General features: G+C 45.8%; 1 long non-coding RNA gene across 1 annotated transcript; it reads left to right on the forward strand.

The window, feature by feature from the left end:
* Positions 1-1,409: 1,409 nt before the first annotated feature.
* On the forward strand, positions 1,410-21,599 carry LOC133219021 (uncharacterized). The gene is made up of 3 exons (XR_009727336.1): positions 1,410-2,347; positions 4,004-4,057; positions 21,473-21,599. It is a non-coding gene; the product is annotated as an uncharacterized LOC133219021 (long non-coding RNA).
* The last annotated feature ends 1,917 nt before the right edge of the window (positions 21,600-23,516 follow it).

Genomic DNA, 23,516 nt, shown 5'->3' on the forward strand with positions numbered 1-23,516 from the left:
ACCATCAAATTACACTTAAATGATAAACTGTAAAAGTGACAAATTTCTTTTTATAGCTTCTTTATTGCTCCTTGTCTGAGTATATAGAATGAGGAGATCTGTGATTTACATGGTAACTTTAAGGCTGCCCTGTGAAGGAGTCTGGGGATTGCAAAATAGACTAAGATAATTTTAAGGCAAACAGGTAATAAAAAAATAAACAATGAATGAGTAGCTACTGGGGCATGCATGCTGTCTCTTCCATCTTAAATGGCACAAAGGCAGTGAACGAGAGGCCAAAGACATTGAATTAGGAAGGAAAGTCAAAGGAGCCTCAATAATGCTTCTGATGGTTACTCAACCTCTAGCCAAAGCTTCACTTCTGCAATCACTTTTCCAGTGAGCTCATGACCTCTGTTAAACATGCCATGACCCTGGAGGGGTTGTGTTCAGTAACTGGCTCTGGAGCAGCCTTCTACTCCAGGCAAATACCCATCTGCTTTTAAGATGGAATTCAATATATTTCTGAAATGTAGTGCCTGCAAGAAAGGAGGACCAGGCTGGGTGAGCCAGGCAGCACATACAATCTCACATTCCTCAGATGGAGACAGGTAGGGGATTTGTACAATTCTTGTACAAATCAGGACTAAGGCTACGTTATTCTGGACTTTTCTCTCTCCCTCTTCGGCTGCCAGCTTGTATCACCATCCTCATTTGAAGTTCCCAAGTCTCTCTTTTCAGTTCCAGAGGGGTTTTGTCCATCAGACCCAACATTAGTTAGAGCCTGTGTTGATGCTATCACACTCATTTTGTGTCCTTGTAGATGCCAAGTGAGTGAAACAACCTCCTTGTCTGTGCAGTCCCCAGAGGGCTGCCCATCCCCGCTCTGCATTCCACCTGGTGCAGGAAAACACCAGGGCATTAGAAAGGCACCCGTAACCTTTGTATGCATTTGCGTGTCCTTGCTTCTACAAAAGCATGCCCCACAACTTCTCTGCTCTGGTGGCAGGTTATGTATTTGCATCTGGGCTTACAGAAGTTTAGGATCCAGGCTAGGAACATAGGGCTAAAGTTGCCACAAAACCTACCTACATTTCTGTGAGCCTCACTCCCAAGTTCAGTGACAGACAAGGGAAGGAGCAGGTCTGGTGATCACTTGGCACAGAAGTTTGCTTGAACTTCTGTGTCTCCAAGGGAGACATATGTGTTAGAATTTCTTCTTGGGGACTGTCTTACTGAAAGTTGGGTGAAAAGGCCAATTCTTTGAGTCCTTCCTGCTGCAAACAGTGTCTTTTCTGGTCACTGCTGTCAGATGTAATACCGACTCAGGAAGCTTTGAAGGATGCTTTGAACACAACTGAATGTGTTTGAAGCACTGAGGAGCATTTTAGCTTGCAGTTCTTGCATGAAGGTGTTGAACATGTGAATTTCAAAGCCTTTTGAGCAATTTCAAAATCTCAGTTCTGAGATTTAGAGTGATGATGGGATGAAAAGGTAGTATGCAGGATATACAAGGAAGTCAACACTTCCTCCCAGGCAGCAGTTTCCCACAGACAAACAGGATGTCTGCCATGCAGAAAAATGACAGCAGTAAACTGTGCCATGCCCGCTGGCCAGTGCTGTGTTTTGGAGACACAGGACACCCCATCATGCTGGTGCAGCTGCCCGATGAGAGCAGGTGATTAGAGCACAACAGGCAGCCCTGAAAAGCCACCAGGCTGATGCCAGAATCCTGCAGTTGCTGTGGACCATGTCTGAGTCATGTGCAGTGTCCAGAGACTTCCCTTATGGTGCGGAAAATGAGCAAGGTTTTCCTCTGAGTGCTTCATTCTTCCTGGTGTGAATTGCTGTTGTGACCTCCAGGTGCAGGCACGTCAATTACAAAACCACAGAAATTAATGCCTGAGCCTTCTAACAAAGTACCAGCAGAGGGAACACACAGGAAACATCCTGAGCCGTGAAAGAAACTCAAAGTCACTCAACCAAGCAAAACCCAGGCAGAGCAGGTAGAGCTAACAATGTACACTGGAGGTGGCAACTGCACTGCACCATGCCTCAAGGTGAGCATGTCCAAACACGTGCAGTTCTCAGGGCATCTGCAGGCCCTGCATGCACTGCCTCTGAAGACTGTGTATCGCTCTGCAGCTCCTCAGTGTTATGTCATTACTTGATCTCAAAGGGTTGCTAATGAGCTTTGGGCATTCTCTGCTCCTGAAAAGGTCCAGTGGGTTATCCCAGCTACAACATGTGCTTCTCAGGCTGGAAGTAATGAGATAGAACTCAGAACCAGGATCCAGGATGCAAATGCAGCACTGGGTACACCAACAGACCTGCCAGTTTGCAGCACTGGTGACACACACCCACAAAGGTATGACGTAGCTGAGTGCAAAAGACAAGACTTGGCTTTCTTCTCTGCTGACATGAAACAAATGCCTATTCCAGAATTGTATGGGAGTGACTCCTGACCTTGCCTAAAGAAAAATTAATTTTGTTCTGAAGGTAGTACATGGTCAGGAATAAGCTGTCCTTGGGACTCACCTCTGGAGATTTTTATCCCACTCTAACAACATTGCTTTTGAGAACTTTCCAGTGTCCTCTGTCTGAGGGCTGCAGATGGGACCATTCCCTTTATGTGTGAATTCATGTACCACGTGAAAGCCACATTGATATGTAGAGGGAATCCTCAAAATGTGTACATCCAAAATCCAAACCCAGGGGTTTGGTTTTCCCTGAGAAGTATTTGGCACTAGCTGATGCAAGTTTTACAGCTTTCAGGACCTCGGGGTGAAACCATGCTAGGCCACCTTTTTGCAGAGTGCAGAAATGGAGATACTGGTCCTCAGTGCCTGTAAGCAGCAGGTGATCATCACTGTAGGGATGGAGGAGAACTAAGTACTGCATGCCACTTGCTGTAATGCATGCCATAGACATTGGACAGCTAGCTGCTGCTTGCTGTTATGGGGCACCCACATCACCTCAGTTGCTGACTCAGGTCTGCTGCAAGTGATAAGTGAGGAGGATGGTGTCTTTCCAACCTGGGGTGATTCCACCTGGGAGCCAATATGAGAAAGGGATGGCTCTCAGCAACACATATTTACTTCTGAGGTGTGGCTCTCTCTACGCCACCTCTGCCAAGGCAGGCAGATCATGGGCTGTGCAGGGTTTCCAGACAGAGTCCACAGGGCATGGGAGCACAAGCGCTGGACACCATGCACGTTCTCAATGGTGCTGTGTGCATGCTGGGGAAATCGGGGGGTCATGTTGGGCTGCTTGGCTGCTGGTGGCATGCAACCCGGTGCCAGGGTCCCCCGGTGGTGGTGGTGGTGATGCTGGTGGGAGGCTGTTGACATTTTCTTATCCCCTGAAAGTAACAGTCTGCCCTAATGCTTGGGGATATTGTCAGTGATGAAGTCATAGGACCATGTGTGATCTCAACAAACACGCAGTCACTCTGGGGCCAGGCTGTGCAAGCATTCAGTGTAGAAGGCATTTTGTCTTGGGAGATTTTTCATCACTTGACAACTGAGATGTTTTTGAGTTTCATAAGAACGCAGTGATGGCCTCACTGGTTTGGACCTAGATGCTCATCTAGGGCTAGGTGTGGTGGGTTCCAGGTGGTCAGGCAGCCTGAGGTGGAGGGGGATGAGGTGTGGGAAAGAATGAGACAGAGGCACCCTGGCTGCTGAGCGTACCTCAGCCTGAGGGTGCTGCATGCCAGTGGAGCGTGGGTGAGGAGCCTGCATGTGTCCAGGTGTCTTCTTCACAGGCTGCAGCCGCCACGAACATACACCCGTTTCAAAGCACCGCCCTGCCACAGGCACAGGTAAGAAAGTGTAATAGCTGCCAGGAGGCCAGGGAACCCGGGGTAACTCAGGAGCATGCACGTTTCATTATTGCTGGGCTGGCTTGGCACAGGGAAGACATTTGTAACTGACAGCAGGTTTGCCAGAGCAGTCAAACAGAGCAGTGTAACAATAGGAATAAGCATTTCAAATATTTGATTTTGCCTTGTAATTCCTTGCAGGCTGCTCGCAGTTAATAAGGGGAATTTTGTCAACCCCAAAGCGACTTTGATATGGTAAATTTTCAGCTCTTGATCTTTAAATGTTCTCTCCCCTGCCTCCCTCAGGGAAAAAAAACGCCAAACTAGCAATATAGGGTTTTTTTTTAAGTGGCATGTGTGGACAGTAGAAAGCTTAAGCAAGGGAGTGGTTCTTGTCTCTGCTGAAAGTAGCACATGGGGCTGGGCCATGACAGGTCAACAAGGATAAAATTTCCTCATAAAGCTACAATTTTATAAAAGCAATTTATCGATGGTAAAATCTGTCCCAGCATGATGCTTCTGATATTTTATCCAAATACTTAGCAGGAACAGTGCTGATGTCCTGATCTCACAAATCCATCTTGGTTGCTAACACTGACTGCAGTCTGATTTGCCCTGCTACTATGCTCATTGCTGTAGAGTGGAGTTCCCACTCCAATAGGTTATTTTGATAGACTTCACCTGTCAGCCTGATTTACAAAGGTGCTTTTGAGCACATTCATGTGTTGTGGTTTTTTGCTATAACAGAAGACTGGATGTGAAAGGGTCTTTCCAGTGTTCTGCGCTGTTCTCCAGTATCCAGACTTCCAGGTGAGCTTGTCATTGCTGATTTAATACCCACCAGGGAGATTGGCATCCCAGCTCATCTGGGCTTGTTTTGCCTTATAGTGCAACCTTCCAGGAAGGTCCTTTTCTTTATGTAGATACCTTTGCAGCAACACCTGGGGCTTTCTCTGTAGGGTTCAGAAGTCTCTAAGGCCTAGGCGCAAAAACCCAACAGTTACAGCATCTGCCACAGAAGAGAGGAGAGAATTCAGGCATAGAATCATAGAATCATTTATATTGTAAAAGACCTTTAAAATCATGGAGTCAAATTGTTAATCTAGCACTGCCAAGTCCACCACAAAACTATGTCCCCAGGTGTCACATCTACAAGCCTTTTAAACACCTCCAGGGACGGTTTCTCAACCACTTCCCTGGGCAGCCTCCTCCAATCCTTGACAACCCATTTGGTGAAGAAATGTTTCCTAATATCCAGTCTAAACCTCCCATGGCACAACTTGTGGACATTTCCTCTTGTCCTACTGATTATTACGTGGGAGACTGGCACCTACCTTGCTCCATCCCCCTTCCAGGTAGTTGTAGAGAGCAGTAAGATCCCCCATGAGCCTCCTTTTCTCCAGGCTAAACAACTATTTCCCTCAGCCTCCTCTTATGAGACTTGTTCTCTAGACCCTTCACCAGTTTGTTGCTCTTCTTTGGGTGCAATCCAACATCTTTCTTGCAGTGAGGGGCTCAGAACTGAACAGGGGATTTGAGGTGCAGCCTCACCAGTATTGAGTACAGGCAGATGATCACTGCCCTGGCCCTGTTGACCACACTATTTCTGATACAGGCCATGATACCATTGGCCTTCTTGGCTACCTGAGCTGCTCATGTTCAGCTCCATTGATCAGCACCCCCAAATTCTTTTACACCAGGCAGCTTTCCAGCCACTCTTCCCCAAGCCTGTAGCATTGTATGGGGTTGTTGTGGCTCAGATGGACCTGGCACTTTGCCTTGCTGAACCTCATACCGCTGTCCACAGCCCATTGATCCACCCGGTCCAGATCCCTCTGCAGAGCCTTCCTATCCTCCAGCAGTTCAACACTCCCACCCAACTTGGTGTCATCTACAAACTTACTGAGGATGCACTCTATCCTCTCACCCAGATCATTGGTAAAGGCATTAAACAGAGCTGGCCCCAGTGCTGAGCCCTGGGGAACACCACTTGTGACCGGCCGCTGACTGGGTTTAACTCCACTCACCATCACATTTTGGCTTTGCCCTCCAGCCAGTTTTTACCCAGTGAACAAGTGAACATGGAAGCTATGAGCAGACAGGTTCTCCAGGAGAACTCTGTGGGAAACAGTGCCAAAGGTTTCACTGAAGTCTAGGTAGACAACTGCCACAGCCTTTCCCGCATCCACTGAGTCACCTTGTCATAGAAGTTGAGGTTAGTGAATCAGGTCCTGCCTTTCATAAACCCACACTGACTGTGCCTGATCACCTGGCTGTCCTGTGATGCTTCCAGTCCTGCATAAGTTTGGTCCTATTCTCTGCTGGCAGAATTGTCCATGCAGGCCTCTATCATGCCAGGATTTACAGTCACAGATTTGCCACAAGCTTAAGTGAACAGTATCACTTTTTTTCCCAGGCTTTCTAGGTTTAGTATTTGCTTTTGTGAAGAGTGCATGCAACTGAAGATGCATGGCATGGCAGCATAAGAACCTCTCCCTGCCAGTGTTATCCTCAGTGCCAGGTTGTGCTATATACTGCTGCTGCTTTTGTCTCTTCATCCTGTGCTACAGGTTTCCATGGCAGGATTTCAAAGCTTGAGAGAGCAGAGGCTGCCTTGGTTAGTTTTCAGCAAATATATGCTAGGAAACACCTCTCAGGAGCATGATGATCTCAACTTTTTATCAACAGCAATTAATCTGAGGATCCCAGCAAATTCCCCATTTCCTTTGTCACTCCAAAAACTACTTCCAGTTAACTCAAGCCCTGTGTTGCTTTCCAGCCTTTCTGGGTTTTATTCTTCTTCTTCTACTACTGCCTGCCTTCTGGAGATCAAGGCAGCCGAAGGAGTTAAAGCAACCTTTAAAGCTGGCCAGGAGAATCCAGACATGCAGGAGCTGCCTAAACACATGTAGAGAGGCAGCTGGCTGGCACATGACCCACTGAACAGATCAAACAATGCTGCTAGGAGCCAAGAACAATTTCCAGTACCTGCTGCACTGTCTATATCTTCCCTGGGTCTCAGCACCCCTTCACCGCCCCCCAATCCTTCCTTTTATAGCCAAGTCAGAGTAATACTCTCCAACGTTACTGAAGTGACATGCACCTGGTTCTGAGCACATGTGCCTCACAAGGTGACAACTATTCGTGATCAGGCAATGTTTATGCTGCTTATGTCCATGGTAGCATTTAAGTCAACAAATCACCTGGTGTAAGCACATGTGCATGCACTGAAACTGAAGTGCCAGAGCCACAGGGGTGTAAAACAGGGCTTCCTCTTGCATTGGACATAGGTCCTTGCCGTTCTCTTTCTCCTAACTGATGATATGACTCACACTAAACATTGACAAAACAAACAACTGGTTTGCAGAGGCAGCAAAATCACCATAGGCTATTGCCTCCTTTGCCAATGCCACAGCAGGAAAAACTCCCAAGTTGTTCACTGTTGCTGAGGGTAGATTTGGGATCCTGTGGTAGGCAGCTATTGAGAAGACTTGGAAACCATATTTTCCCCCAAATCCAGGTGCAGAAAGAGCAGCAAGGTGAACTTTTGTCACACATTTGTCCCAGTAGTTTGTTCCAGGGAAACAAAATTCATTTTTCCCTATCATTCTGAGATGCTTCGAGTTGGTTCTGTGCAGTGATCCTTAGAATCCCTTCATGACCCAGTTTCTGAACACCAGAGCAGCATGAGGATATATATATGGTGGCTGTCAGAGGAAAAGTGGAATGCCTTGCTGTGCTGAAGTATGGTGGAGGGGGGTATTTTTCCTTTCACTTTTGGTTTGTTTTTTTTCTGAAGGATGAAAAAGGTAATCTGAACAAATGCCTTCGTATCTGGTACAGAAGGACGTGTGGTGTATTCCTGTAGAAGCTCACTCCGTGTACGAGGCTGTGTCTGTTCCAACCACCTGAAGGAAGGTTCATCTTGCAGCTGAGATTTCCAGAATGCTGGAGAAGTTGAGGTGTCAGCCATGATGTTCATCTCAAATGGTAGCTGGTCCTGCAGTTATACTGGTCCTTGCAGTGGGATGCCTTGAAGTTAATGACTCTGACACTGAACGTAGCAAGGTGAGGTGTGGGAAGCAAGGCAAGAAATGCGGAGAGCTCAGCTGTCCTGGGAACACCATGTCCTGTGGTGGCTGTGGCCTGCAAGGAGCTCTTAATGCTTTGAAGGTTTTATGTGCTGCCACATTGCATCGGTTTGATCACTGCGTGATCATGTCAGAGTGAGAAATAAGACAGAGCAAGCTCTTGCATTCCACTCTGTTGTGAGAGTTGCCTCTGCTGAGTACAATGCTTCTGCCACTACACCAGCCCAGTGTCACTTCACACTGCTTTCCAAAGGTAGTGGAAATCTTTTCATAGACTCATAGAATGAGCTAGGTTGAAAAAGACCTTTAAGATAATCAAGTCCAACCATTACCCCAGGACTGCCAGGAACACCACTAAACCTTTCTTCTCTGTGAAGTTATTTTTCCTACATATCCAATCTAATTTTCCTAATATCCTCCCCTGGCACAGCTTGAGGCTGTTACCTATCACTTGTTACTTGGGAGAAGCGACTGACCTCCATCTCACTACAATCTCCTTTCAGGTAGTTGTGGAGAGCAACTTTGGTGCTTTGTTCAGTGATTTTGGATAAAAGTCTGAGCTATCTAGAACCTGATAGCTACCCTTTGTAGTAATTAGGAGTTGGGTTCTTTTCCTTAGGAAGAGACAAGGTACAGTGACATTGAGAATGAAATCCTGCTAGGGCTGAAGACTGTTCTGAAGGGTGATGGGCTGCAGGGGCTAAATTCTGCCTTTAGCTGCCTGCTTTGCTTGTCACCACACATGGAAAACTGGAAAAACACATATTGGACATTTGTGCATCCTTATCCTCTGCTTGTCCCTTTGGGTCTGGTTCTGGCAGTGTGATAGGTGAAACTGGAGAATAAGGATCAGCTTGCAGGAGGGATTTTGACAGGGGCCAGAGCTGAGTCCCGGGAGACATGGGGCAGCTCCATTTGTCTTGGCATTATTGAAGTCAATGGGATTTTGGCCATAGTCTTCAACAGGGCTAGGATTTCGCTGAGCATACCTAAGAAAGCACTGTATCATACAGTTGTGCTGTCTGCCATGACATTTACTGCTAGCGAAACCAGTGTGATCCCTGTATGACCTGTGTACTTGTCTCTGCCTTCATAGCTCTTCACCTGTGGTTTTCCCCCTCACCTACTAAATAGTCTCTATCTATCTATCTATCTATCTATCATCTATCTATCCATCTATCTATCTAGCTACCTATCTAATCTATCCTTTCTTCTGTTTCTTTTGGACTGCTGCTTGCTGCCCTCCCCGGCTGTCTTCTCAGCTCACTCTCACGTACTCTGCAAGGAATGTGCCCATAAGAGGTATTTTGATTTGGCAGCCTGAATAAGCTTTCTGTTTTGGCTGCAGGTACTGAGATAAGCAGCCAATGGAGCTGAGATCTCCTGTGTCACGTTTTAGCTCTTTCCATCTGATAGAGAAGATGACCTCACTGGCTGACTGTGTTGGGGAGGTCTGATTGCAAGGGTAAAGAAATTAAAGTTAACCTTGAAAGAAGGAGCACTATGCTTCACATATGATTTTAGGCCCTTTTTGCTCTAATGTAATGGTGTCACAAGGGATTCAGGCACTAGTTCAACACAGAGGGTGTGCAAAGATAAAGAGGAATCCAGACATTGGGGCAGAAAAAGATTTCTCCCTTTAGGATTTTAGCAGTTGGAAGGGGCTGCAGAAGTGGCTTCATCTGTTCCTGAGGAATACCCTACTTGAAGTAACTTTTCTCTGACCAGTCTGGACCTGATATAAAGTGCTATATGGCTTTGTTCTCCTCTGTTAAAGAAAGTGGGGCTGTCCTGTGTCAGTGATAGAGCTGATATGTTGTTTTGCACTGTATCAGGACACAGTGGGCCCAGTATAAATCAGGATAGCCCAGTCTGAGACTGCCATGGAAGGGCTGAGCCCTCCGCACAGTGTGCCATGAGAAAGACAAATTTGATGTCATTCAAGGTGAATTGAATGTCATTTTTGGTGAATTTAATGTCATCCATCTGTACAGAAATGTAGGGAAACACTCCAGGTGAATATGTTAAAGCCTTCTCCTGCACTGAGATTTGAAAAGGCAACACTGGCAACCTGAGAGTACGTTCTCAAGACATATTATTTATTGCTTCAAAATCAGTGAAGAACTGAGGGGAAGTTGTGGTCTGAGCTGTCATCAAACCAGGATCCAAACAGGCCTGGGGAAAGAATTGGTTTGTACTGCTTCAGCAGATGAAGTCCCTGGAAGCCTACCCTCTTATCACGTAGCACCATAGTATCAAAACTCTCTCTGCAAGTGCAAAAAAGCACCTCGTATTCTGGAGACATTGCTTTGCATACTATCCTGCCACCCTTCCCTGCTCTGCAACATCTGATGCTGAGAAGAAGCTGTCCTCCTTTTCTGAGCAGAACTCTGATGGCCAACCTATTATCGTGGAGTGACAGGGGAGTGATTTGTGTGTATATTGGGTAACAGAAGTCCACCTCCCTTTCTGTCAACTCATCCATCATTCCTTGCACTCACCCTTCTGGAGACATTAACTCACTTTTCCCTCTCGATGCAACATGAAGGAAACTGTGACGCTTTTCCAGGATGATGTGTGTGTGCATACACAACCCAGGCTAATTCTGGTCTACAAAGGTGCTAGCTCAGGCTGTGCATCCTTGCACGTAGTAGTGATGGGGAGGGGGGGGTGGTGTGTGCTGAGACAGCCAAACTGCTACGCTCTGACAGCTCTGTTGCATGTGTTAAAATAACATCACCCTGGCTTGTTGTCTCTCCTCTTCCATTCTCTCCCCTCACTCAACAAAGTCTAAAGAGAACAAGCTCCAGGTATTAAAATAGCTCCCGTCTAGCTTGTTCAGTCTATTTCAGGAAGCTGGTTCCATCTTGACACAGATAGAATACAGAGACGTGGAAACCACAGCCACAAGAGGCCATCAGCCAAAATGAAATGATTTCTCAGCGTATGCTGAGTGGTTCATTCACTCCCTCCCTCCATCTCCTCTCCTGGGTTAAAATACCAGTGGGAAGCTGTTTGGCTTTGTTTTGTTGGATTCTTCTGCTCACTGTGCTCAGGTGGTGTTTACAGGGAAAGCTGGAGGCAGTTTTGTAGCGTCAGGGACTTGTTACCTTCTGAGTTTTAGGTGAGACATCCAGAACTACTAGGGAAATGAGAGCCCCACAGATATTTCTAGGATGTGTTTTCAAGGAGTAAACAGTCAGCTGGTTCTACTGTAGTGCTAATGCACGCATTTACCAGCTTAGACCATGGATATGGTCTCTTAGTTTCCTTTAGACTGACTAGAAAGGCAGTGAACGTCTAAAAAGAGGTTAGGGCAAATGTGACCCAGGGATAGCTGAAGTCTGACTAAGCAGTCCACAGGGAAGGACTCATTTTCTGCTTTCTGTGATCCTTCTGTTGCTAAATCAGGGCTTGTGACATGGAGATACACTGCTTTACACTAGCTGAAGGTTTGGTTCAAATTATCCCTTAGCTGAAGATCTGGGTGATAAGTCTGATATGAAACCAGTGTGAACAAGACATAAATGCTAGATTCCTCCCTCGTACCTTCAATCTTCCACCCGCCTGCTTAGGGTGTCAATGCTTTCTGCATTTTCTCACCCTCAGGTCTGTAGGTCTCCTTCCAGCTCCTGCTTCTCCTTTTCTTGCTGGGATTATCTGTTTCTCCCTAGAGGACAACAAACAACACTAAGCCTATTCCACACATGGCTCAAAATTAGCACATTAGTTAAATCTCCATCTTTCAGTCTATACTGCACCAGATTTGGTGAATATTTACAAATATCTCTTTTGGATTTGATGGAGCTCTTAACCCTTAAGAAGAGTCAGATGCAAAAATATGAACTCTCACATCTTAAAAAAATCCTATTCCTGTTTCCCCAAGAGATATCAAATTGTGGGTGTGCAAATTACAGTAGGAAAGCCTTGGGACCAGATGGCTCAGCACCAGAAGGGTTCACAGGCAGCTTGGCCTTGGGGATGAACCTTGTTGCTTGTCAAGTGAGCTCCTGGGGCTTGCTCTCAAAGATTCTAAACTCCAAAGTTTAATATCGTTCTGTCATGCCACAAGTCTTATGACCTGAGGTCTTCTGTGTCCAGCCCAGTTGTTTCATTCATTGTAAAGAGAAAATCTGTATTAGCAGCATTCACCAGGCACTTCTGGCTTTGAAAGCAGAAATATTGCACAGATGCAATATTCAACCTCAAGCAGCAAATTTTCTAGGACTCGTTTAAAGGCAGTCAATACTAGGTATGTGAGTAATATTTAGTATGTAAGTGTAACTTGAGCTAGGAAAATATTACCTTGTGTGTGTGTGTGTTTGCAGCTATGCAGCAGGAGAGCAGGATAAAAATCAGAATTTCTATTTAATGAAATAGATGCTTCAGCATTTGTTTTATGACAAACATGGAATGTACATTCAAAATACAGAAGTTTCTTCAATGAACAATTCTAAAATGTTTACACCTGTAAATTGCTTTTATTGACATTTCTGTGGGAATGGATTATTTGGCTTTTCCAAGTCAATATTGTGAGTCAGTTTGTTCAGTTTAACAGAATGCTTCCTTTTGAGTCTGTTCAGTATTATAAAGAATATTTGTATGGGGCACACAACCCAGGTTTAATGGTGGGCCCATTTCCTCCTGTGAGCCAAAAGGCTGACTGTTTTATTATGGGAAAGAAATGCAAATGCTTCAGGAGAGAGTGCATCACAGTCAAATGCAAATCCACTTGAGAGTATTTTGGGCCGGGTCAACAACGTAACATATAGTCAGTCACACTGAATTATCTGATTTAAAATATACAGTTTTGATTTTCCTGGTGGAAAACTTAAGAAAAAAAGTCCTTAGGAAACAAAACCTGTTGATGTTTGTAGAGAGTCTGTTACCCTCAAAAAGATCACAGCAGAAATTTCTCAACTAGATCCATTTTAATGTACATAGAATTTATCTATCAAACTACCTATATATCTACCTACCTATCTTGCTACCTCTCCATCTTTCTGTCTTTCTATATCTTGGGGTTTAATCAAGGTTTAATAATTCTGCATATAAGAACAGTCTGTCCTTAGACTTTGGATCAAGCCTGAAGTCACCTGCATATGACAAACTATAAGGTATTTGTCATGTCCCTTTCTGTGGGCTAATCCACAGACGTAACACAACAGACCATTGTCACTAGTTGAGTAATTACCTTAATCTGAGCAAAAAGGTCAATGGGCCCAAATGCTGCTGTAGCCCTGTGGTTGCAGTATTACACACCAACCCACCCACACATGTTATTATTTGCTCAGGGTTCTTTTTTTCCTCTCTCTTTTTTTTTTTTTTCTTTTCTCCCCACGGAACATAAAAATAAAGATGCAGCTTCTGGTTAGAAATGTGAATGGAATAAATTGTAAGTTCCTGAAATGCTACATGTCAAATTAGCCTGTGTAAAAATGCTTTCCACTTAACATAGCTTCTAAACACTGCTAGGACAGCCTGCTCTCATCGAGCCAGACATGTGGATCCCTATTTCAGGAAACATGGCACAGGAGGTGTAACCCAGCCAGGGCAAGGCAAAGTCAATGAGGCCACTTCAATTTACTCTAGTGGAGGATCTGCTCCGATGATTTCACCCTGGGTCCTCCTTTCGCGTCCCTGCTCCACACCATACCCAGCAGCTCTCCGTGCACACCCATGGTTTTGCAAATGTGTTTCTCTTTGCTTTGCAGCAATGACAGCAACGAGGAAAGGGGTGCCTGGGTGCTTTCAAGGGGATGCTCAGGGGCAGAGGGTGCTCACCTCAAGGCAGGAGAGTCATCTTCACAATTTATAACTTGCAGTTTGGCAGCTGAGTGGGTGCTTAACCAGACCAGTAGCAGAAATGTAGGATGTCTCAGGAACATCATCACTTGGTGCTCTCAATGAGTGAGGCACTCTTTGAGGAGTCTCTGAGGAAGTGGAGCTTCATGGTGAACTGTTTCATAGGTATATGGGACTAATCTGTCTGGTGTGTCTTTTATCTGGCACATGGGGAGGCACAACACAGCATTTTGGGCCTAGCAGGGGAGAGAAGTCTAGGCAGGATGTTCATATTCGCCACCAGAAGTGACAAGGGGGATGAGGGAGTCCCACATGTGTCAGATAACACCTCTAGCTACCAGGGTAACGACCATAGCAGGATCCTTCCCAATTCCGTCCAGAGAAGCTGCAGTCACCAGCCCACCCATCATTTTTCTGCTGTGCCCACCATTTTCCTCAGGCCAGCCCTACAAGCACTGAGCATGACACAGGCTCTGTTTTCATGGGTTGAAGCATCTCCAACACAGCCTCCTTTCTCATTGAACACCAGCTGCCACAGTGTGCTGGGATGGGCCTCTCCTGAGGGTTTGATTAGCTGGTCCCCATGATGACAGCACTCGGGCAAGCACCTGAGTGCCAGTGGGACTGGTCCTTAGGAGAGACAAGTGGCACAGTGAGTACCAGATGATCCCAATTCCAGTGAGGGAATTGAAGCTCAAGCAGCTGAAACTGTTTCCTATGTGTCACAGAGGAAATGTGTGTCTCAGTGTCATACAGGGCCTATGCAATGGGAATTAAGCACCTGTTTTCCCAGTTCCAGTCTGCTGACTTCTCCATAAGACACTCCTTCAGCCCCTGACTGGGCCATGACACATCTGTCCTGCTTTTCTGCCTTTCTTCCATCATCACTTAGTATGTGGCTGATGTTCTGTGTCTTCAGCTGTGGAAGACAAAACCCCAGAGTTTAAACAATATTAGATTTATATTTTTTTTCCTGAAGAAGCCTCTTTAGAAAGTCTTTTATATGATACCAGACAGGCTTTCCCCTTCATTTTAGATGCTAAGGACACCTGGCAGACTCCAGCACAAGTGAGCATAAGCAGGCTGTCTGAGCATTCTTGTTTCCTCAGTGGCTCAGGTGACAGCAGCAGCAGCAAAGACACAACCTTGAGGCAGCAAACGCTCGATGGAGGCCAGGTTCTTCCAGGGGAAGGCAATCTCTGCCAGGGTCCTTGCAGAGCCTGCAAACACTGCTCTGCACACCCAAACTGGCTGCCCAAAAGCTGGCTGCAGGATGCTGCTCTCAGGCCTCCTGCAGTAGCGTAGGTGTTGTAAGCCTACACTTTCTGTGCCACCCCTAGGTCTGGCTGTACTGCCCCAGCTCAGGCAGATGTTTACCAAGCGCTGATCGCTGCTGACGTCACTGCTCAAATACCGGGGCAGATGATGGATCTGGATGAGGACACTCCCTGAACCTACGTGGGTAATGGGTGAGACGTTTCTCTTGCGTGGCCTTTCTTGTTACCGTCTTATTATTGACAGTGCAACTGTGAATCCTTTGTTATCTTTTAAAATACTACTTCTCTTGGCTTTAAGTCTATGCTGAAAAGATTGTGTCTTTCCCAGTGCGAGGGGACACCTGACATCTTCACATCTGTTGTGAAACTGCCTTTTCCTTTGGCTGCTTCCATGGCTTGAAAGAGCTGTGGCTGTGCCTGGCACTGGACATTTATTTACACTTGCATGAAATGAAAGGTCTTTTCCCCTGCATAAAAATGAGTGTGCAAACAGTATGGGAAATGAGACTCTACTTCAGAAATAAATCAATTTACATTGACAGTTTTAAATCTTTATGGTCACTTTTGTGTTCATCTGAGTCTGCCTGAGGAAGGGTTGTAGAAAGTACAGATGGGAAAATGCTGGGAAAAACAAAGAGTTCCGAAGGTTCCTACTGCACCCACCTAAATACCAGGGAAGAAAACCCCACAGTATTGCCCTTTTGCAGTGTTTAGCTACACTTTGTATGTCCCAGCCTGCATTTCCTAAGCCAGGCTTGCTTCAGCATGTGGCTTCAGTTCTGGTCACTTGCAGTCACTTGATATAAAGGTATGATCATGGACAAAAGGAAAGAGACGTTCCCTTTGCACAGTCTTAAAGGCTGCTCATGGGTAAGTGCTGAAGTTCTACAGAATCAGTGGGGCAACAGCAAACAGAGCAGTCACTCTTTTGCAATACACTGATATGACAGTGATCACTAACTGACATTTGCTGGGGCTCTCCACATTGCATTATTGTGCGAGATGTTGTTATCTGGCAGTGACATTAATCTGACTACACACATCCTACATGTTCACAAGCTGGCTCCAAAAAAGGAAGGGTTGGTTTATTTTAGTAAGTCATAGTGAATATTTCATCTCTTGTCCTGGGGGGACCTGGTGCTCATACTTAAGAATGCTCTCATAAGGCTTCTGCTTCCCGACAGATCATATGGATCACACAGGAAGTGGCAGGGACAATGTCTGATGTGGCAGTGCGTAATGCCCACAATGTTTATGAGACTGAGATCTCTGCTTTGCAGTGCAGTGCAAGTTACAGGTGTACCATGTAGATAATGCTGGTGGAGAAGTCATTCCACACAGTAGAATCCTTCTGTGGTAACAGTGATGATGATACACACTGGATCATCTGCATTCAGCAGTCTAAGTAGGAATGTGGTGGGATTGGGATCTGGAAGTGAAGATGGTGTAAGGTTAACCTTATTGTGAGCCTGCTGTGCTGGAGGAACATGAGATGCTGCAGCACAGGACCTTGATGCTCTGGTTTGCAGAGTGTACTTTTTGCTGTAGAGAAGGTTTAAACCTCTGGTTCCTAGGCTCACAGAGCCTCTGTGACAGCAAGAACAGGAGGGACTGCTGTATCGTCATTAACCATACATGGTGCACAGCACTTGATCAAAGTGATGCTGATTTGTGCCTTAGAAGTGTGAAATCTCTCTGGGGAAGGCGCCACTAACACTCTATTTCTATGCCTGTTCTCCTGCTGGTAGTCTGCAGCAGAAGGAGTCTTGAAGAAAGCAAAAAATACCATGCAGCATGGTGAGAAAGTTGTTGGAACTTGCTGTTCGTTGTGTGTTATGTCCTGAACCTCCTTCCTGTACTGTATTACCCTGGCATGGGTTGTGAGTAGAGAAATCCAACTGCGGGGTTAGTGAAAAGGACAGGAACCATGCCACGGGCTTTGGCAACATGTGGATGAATTGCTGAGCTATCTAAGATAGGTCCATGCTTTCAGAGTTGGGGCTCAGTTATCACTGTTGGGCTCATTCTCTGTGACTGCTCATGAAAATCTCTCTTTTCGTCCTCCCCACGTGGTCTCCCACGGCACACTTCTCTGAGTCTTCCTCCTTCATGGCCGTGACCCCGTGTTCTGGGTTTTGCTGCAAAGGTGCAAGTGTAATTTAGATGGCTTGCCTTTAAGATGTTAAAAATGGGTAGGAAAATTAATAAAAGCAAATTCCATATAAGCAGGACACAAATGTTCTCTCTGGTAGAAACCATTTGACATAGGTGGCACTTTCTAGGTCACCAGCATTTGGTAGAGGCAGCATACTGAGTGGCATCACTTAATGACAAATGTCTGTTTCTCTTTTAGCACACTTAGCATGGGTGTTCTGCATATGTCTACCCAGGAGCCTCATCTATCTCCTGCTGATAGGCTGGTGGAAGTAGTGCTATCTTCCTCTGCTTCTGCTGACTGAAAAGTTGCATTGCTAGACATGACCCTTCCAATGATGTATTCCAGAACTGCTGATTTTATAATGCTAAGACTTTTATCCCCTCTCTGAGGACAAATCTATACAGGGATATAACAGTCTGGCGCTGCTGGTTTAGCATTTCCTTCCTCAATTAGGAGGCATGGTCTCTATGTGTCCCTCCAGGTAGTTCTACTTGAATTCTTCTGTGATTCTGTGATCAAGGATCTTTTTATGGCGATTTTGCCAGGACACTGGAAGTTCTTCAGTGAGGTCCCTTCTCTCTGTTTTGCAGTTCAGAGTTGTACTTTGCTGTTTAGATCTGCACAAAAAACATCTTCTTGGCGTGGAGGATGTTCAGTCTGAGAATGGACATGCATGTGTGTACAATGTGATCCATGGCACATTACAGTGCACATCGATTATGCGTACAGACCAACAGATTATCAACTGCTACTGTTTTATTTTTATATCACACGTGTGACTGACCCTTGGATACACAGTCTTGTGACTAATCTGCACCAGGAACATCTTGGTGGACTTCCTGATCTCATGTGCTCTGTAAACTACCTAGGCTTTCTGACCAACAAGGAAGCACAGATCTCATAAGATACAATACTCGGTGTTACTGCACTTTCTTATTTGCACCATGATTTTATCAGGCAACACCATGCTCTTTATTCAGCCTTTATTTAGGAAAAACTCCTACCAAGTGGGTACTAGCATGACCACATTGATAATTTCGACAGGAGGGGCAGTCGCGGTTGTGCAAATGCCATCTCTGTATTAGGGGCAGTGATGGGTAACGTTCGCCATCTTTGTCTTATTCTGCCCTTTTTTTTCCCCCTATAGGTGCTCACAACATTGCCAGTCACTAATTTACTTAAAATTTTCCATGCTAGGTCTCTTGCTTCAGCATGATTAATTCAGTAATTAATTAATTAAAAGAGAAAAAAAATGGCTAAAATGATTCATTGGTTTCTGAGAATAAGTTTAGGAAAATGACATTGGTTTGCCCTGTAATAATCTTTCCTTTCTTACAGCATTTTCATTGAGTACTTTGGAGGAAGGCCTTGATATTTTCTCTGAAAGGGATCAATATGTTACTGATTTCTACCCTTGTTAAAAAAAGCGACCCAGAGCTAACCAGGCTTTAAGTTCCAAAAAGCTTGGTGTGCCCCTGCTTGGCAAAGGTTTGTAAGAGTCTGCCTGCTAAATTCTGCCAATGCTGTGCCTCTGTTGCTTTCATTCCAGCCCTTCCCAGGGCTTTCACCAGCCTGCAGGCACAGGAGAGCCTGAGATGCTGTCTCAGGGATCCTTCCTCGCTGAGCAAGGATTTCTCTGCAGTTGCACCACTGGCGCTGAGCCTGGGGTGTGTGGGAACTTGTGATGAGTCTCTTTTCCATGTCTTCATGGATAGATGTGACTTCAGACAATGTAGGGGAGGAGCTCCCTGAGTGTTAATGTAGAAAGATAGGAGGCAGAAGAAGAACAGGAGAACTAAGGGCCTGGTTGGTGAAGACTGCAGGGAGGACAGTAGGAAGCACTGGGGGGAACAAGCCAGAAACTGTTGAGAAGGAAGGTGGGAAGAAAGGGAAGATCACAGACATGAACTAATGATGGCAAGCGGCAGATGACAGTGAAAATGAGGAGCTAGTAGAGGTGGGTGACACACAAGAGGAAAAGGTGACTGGAACAGAGCAATAGATAGTCCTGGAGCAAAAGGCTGTTCCCCAGACTCAAGTACAGGGAGGGATGCCTGAACTATTCTGTCCCAGTTGTCTGGGAAAGCAGTGGCAACGTAGGTGCCTTGCTGGTGCCCTGGAAACGTCTTTCTGGTCACTAGCTCCATCCTCTTGATCCAAGAAAAGTGCTGCCTAAACTAGATGTGAGCAATGTATGTTTCACAGCCTCCTGCAGCATCCCTGTGCACTAGACCACAGCTTCCTGATGAGAAGACCTGGCCCCCACTGTCTAGCACCAACTCATTAAAGTTCTCTTGTCCAGCCCCAGTGGGCAGTGAGAACAATTTATTCCCTTTTCTGTGGCAGACTTTTGCACATGCAAGGAGCATAACCTTGCCTCCTGTCAGTTCTGTCTCCCGAATGCTGAACAACTCGCCTCTTCTGGACGTGTATCTTCTAACCTTTCTTTCACCTTGTTTCCCCTCATTTTCTGACATGTGGCCCTCCCTTCCCCACTGACCAGATACTACTAGCTCAGGCTGTCAAGGAGCTGAGGAGAGAGATCACCTGGATTAATCCTGCTTCTCCATCACACTCCACGCGAAATTTTCACTTTCAGGGACTAGTAGGGCATTGTTGGCACACAATTAGACATGCATTACCACACTTATCAAGGGATCAGGTAGCGTCTGAATCACGTAACCTACGTGTGAGGTAATATAGCAGGTTAAAGTGTCTGACTCACTGGCAGGAAGGGATTACCCTAGCAGAGCTTGTGCTGCTGCTTGCTGCTGTGCTGCTTTCCTGCTCCCACTACCTGGGCAGCTCTGGTCAACTGCTGGTGAACTACTGCTGTGTAGTCTGTGACACTTCATCCTCCTGCACTGGGCTGGGGCTGAAGGTGCTGCCTGAGCTGCTGAGCAGTGCCTGTTCAGAAGGGGAAACCACCGACAGGCGGCAAGAAACCACTGATGGGTGGCAAGGAGCAGCCATCACAAATGTGGCCCAAAAGGGAGAGTCTTTACCTGCAACCAAGAAGATGATTGGAGTCACCCACTAAGGGATCTCTGACTCTGCTCACTAACTATGGAGCTGCTATCAGGCAGTCAGATTTCCCAGTGTAGGGACCATAGATAACACCAGGGAAATCCACACTGAGCAGAAGACCAAGCTGGGGGATGATCCAAAAGTTTGAGGCTTAATCTCATAAGCTTAGTCTTAGTTTCATTAATGTCCATGAAGAAGCAAGTACATTGGGAAAAGTACTACAGCAGGAAATTAATAATAGTATGTTCAGGGCAGAGATTGGATAGAGAGAGTTAGGTAAACATGGGTAAAGCAGGTGAGAATGATGAATCTGTGCAGATTGCATATAATACTTTGTTATGTGCAGACAGGAAGCCTGTGGGGTGAAAGCAGACTACCTTTTGCATGTAAAGTCTGTATTACAGCATTTGTACCTGGATGGAGGAAAAGTAGGGTTACATGGAGAAGTCTAACTTATGCTTTCCTAACCTGGTGGCCCTTGACTTTGCAAATTTGCCTGAGCAGAGGTTTAGTGCAAAACAAGTGAGCTGAGGAAGTGCTCTGTTGTAAAGCCTTGTGGCTCTTTCACATGTCATAGTAAGTAGTAGCATCCTTGTGCAGGGGAACACTGGCATTGGGGACATGGGATCTGCTTAGGGAGACCTTAGCTGTGTTCTTCTTCCCCCAGCCCATTGCGTTGGAGAGGTTTGTGCAGTAAGAGTGCATGGGGAAAGCAGGAGACACAGTAGGCTGCCATCTTTAGTGCTGCCTTGGGGTGCATCTGTGGTCCCTTCCCAAGCCCTGATGGTTTTGGCCTCCTGCAGTGAAAGTCACCCTTGTGCAGCAGAAGGCCTGTGTCCTGCTGATGTCAAAACTGATGCGGCTGTGCTGACAGATGCCTTTCCATCTTACCCCCTCAGACATCTCCGCGGGATGAGGGTGTTGTGTGGGAAGGAACCAGCACACAGTTTCACAGCACTGCTGGTTAATGGAATTGTTGCAGTATTACTCTTTATGGAAAATGCTACTTAGAGGGGTGAGTCTTTAGGGGATAGGTTAGATGAAGATACATGTGTCAGCCCAGTCAGACAACTAGAAGGTCAACAGGTTCTCAGGCTACATGTCCCCAGGTACCAAAGTCCTTATGAGGAGCCACTGTATCTGGATTCTCTTTCTAAGTGAACTGGAAAGAGGCCAAGGGAATTAGTGCAGTGAAACGCTTACCAGGAAGCCAAAGATAAATATTCATGTCTGGATTCGTTTCCCATTGACTTTATTAATTACATAAGGAAGAGATGATGTCTGCAAAAGAATTCCCCTTCTCCTCCCACAGGATATATAGTGCTTTGATGCATGTCCTCAGCAACAGGAATCCTCCTGAAGTAAGTTCCTAGAAAGTCCCTGAGGAAGAGATCTTCATATTTAATATGGCTCAGCTGCCAGCTCTGAAGAATGGGATGGCTGAGTAGGAGCAGAAGACCTGTTCACAGTCTGCGTGATGCATAACCCTCTGGTCTGAACTGGCACAAGGGAGAAGGAGGTCCAGCTCTGCCATGAGGTGGCATACACATTTTTACTGCTGTATTTGTAATGACCATTGCATTTTTTTACATTTTGAAACAAGAAAACCCCTTTTTGACCCTGTCTGCACAAGAATGTTTTAGGTGGGGGTTAATATCAGCATTTTGGAGGCCAAAATTGCCCTGCCATCTTATGCACAGGTGCTACCTCCCTCTCCTACCTACCCTCAGGTACGTGGTGTCCCTCTCCACTTGCACTTTTACTTGAAAGGGAATTGAGTCTCATTTGGTATCGTGTCCTTCAGATCACAGCCCTGTTTTATGATGAGCCCAGATTTGCACACTAACATCTATGGCTTGCTTGTGCTTTGATAGCAAGTCTGGTATTTTTGTACTTCTGCTGATAGAAACGTGCCTGGATGTAACATAGTGGTAGCTGCTGGATCACTGAGGCCTGCAGGGTCTCTTGGGTAAAATGAACGGGAGGAGCTCAGGATATACAGCAAAGTTCTGTGAAGAGCTATGTTGCAAGTCTTCCAGACGGGAAGTCACATCCTGGACGTGGTGGCCAAGGGAGCATGTCCTGGCCAAGAGGAGACTCCTTAATACATATAATATCTCTGACACACCACATGCAAAGAGAAACATGGAAGTGGTCCTCAAACTCAGGCAGAGACATCCTGTCTATGCTGGGAACAATCATAGAAGGATGCTGTGCTATGTTGCACCACAGCTGCTGCCTGGGCGGCAAGGAGCCTTGGCTTCTGCACCATGCTGATGCTGCCCTTGCTCAGCTGGAGTCTCCATGGAAAAACTGAAATGCCAGATCTTTTTGTTTCTGATAGGCATCAAATCATACAACAACTGGACAGTAATGCCACTTCCATTCCTCTCATTCTCCCAGGCTTTTTTTCTTTATCCACCTGCTGTCACTCCTGTCCACAACAATGCTCACACACTGCTATAGTTTGGCAGAGCCTTTAAGAGGAAAAGGGAGATACTGGTTCCTTATTTGATTAGTGCCCTCATTTTCAGCTGATACTTAACTGCTGCAAGGTAAATTGCCCAAATCAAATTGACAGAGATATTTTCAACTTTGGCAAAATATTCCTGCTTATTTTGATTGCTTTTAATGAGAACGCTGACTGCAAAAATACTTTGCAGTGTGATTTGTGCTTGCATTCAGGCAAATAGAGGAGCGTTTCTGGTCGACATATATGTTTGTTTTTGTCATGCACACTGTGAAGCAATATAATCCTGCTGGGGCCATCAAATAGGCAATAGTTTATTTCGTTTTCACTTCTTAGTATTTTAAAAAACAGTAAGAGTAACAAACTCCCCTCTGGTTGGTCTAGTTGGTAAGTGGTTTCCTGTTGGCCTTCCTAACTTACTCTCCTTCCCAGTCAGGCAAAAACTGGACCAGTGTCTTCTACAGGAGAGGGAATAAAATGCAGCAAATCTTCTACTGTTACTAAGCTCACACCAGTCTGGCATGAGCAGATGGTGGCAAAAAACTATTTTCCTGAAGCTGGCATAAAGACTGATACTGAGACAGTTAAAGGCCCAGCTGTGTTTCTGTTGTGCTATTTCTTGATGCACCACTGCCCCATAGATGGGAGTGATAATCTTGTATGAGTATCTATCTGACATAGGCCTGTTGCAAGATATAAAAGGTAGGGAGGACTCGACTGCATCTCAGCAGAGTCAAAAAGGCAATGGAGGAGGGATGGAAACAGTGTAAGATGTCTTCAAGTAATTAATGAACAAAGCAATGGCCGAGGCTCATACCATGGGGATATCCCAGAACGACTGGACCAAGGGCAGCTGTAGTGGTGCTCACAGCCCTCCGCAAAGCAG

Source organism: Neopsephotus bourkii, unplaced genomic scaffold (assembly GCF_033783945.1).
Source record: "Neopsephotus bourkii isolate Nb327-2 ecotype Australia unplaced genomic scaffold, CSIRO-AGI_Nbou_v1 NB_1292, whole genome shotgun sequence".
Classification (NCBI taxonomy): Eukaryota; Metazoa; Chordata; class Aves; order Psittaciformes; family Psittacidae; genus Neopsephotus; species Neopsephotus bourkii.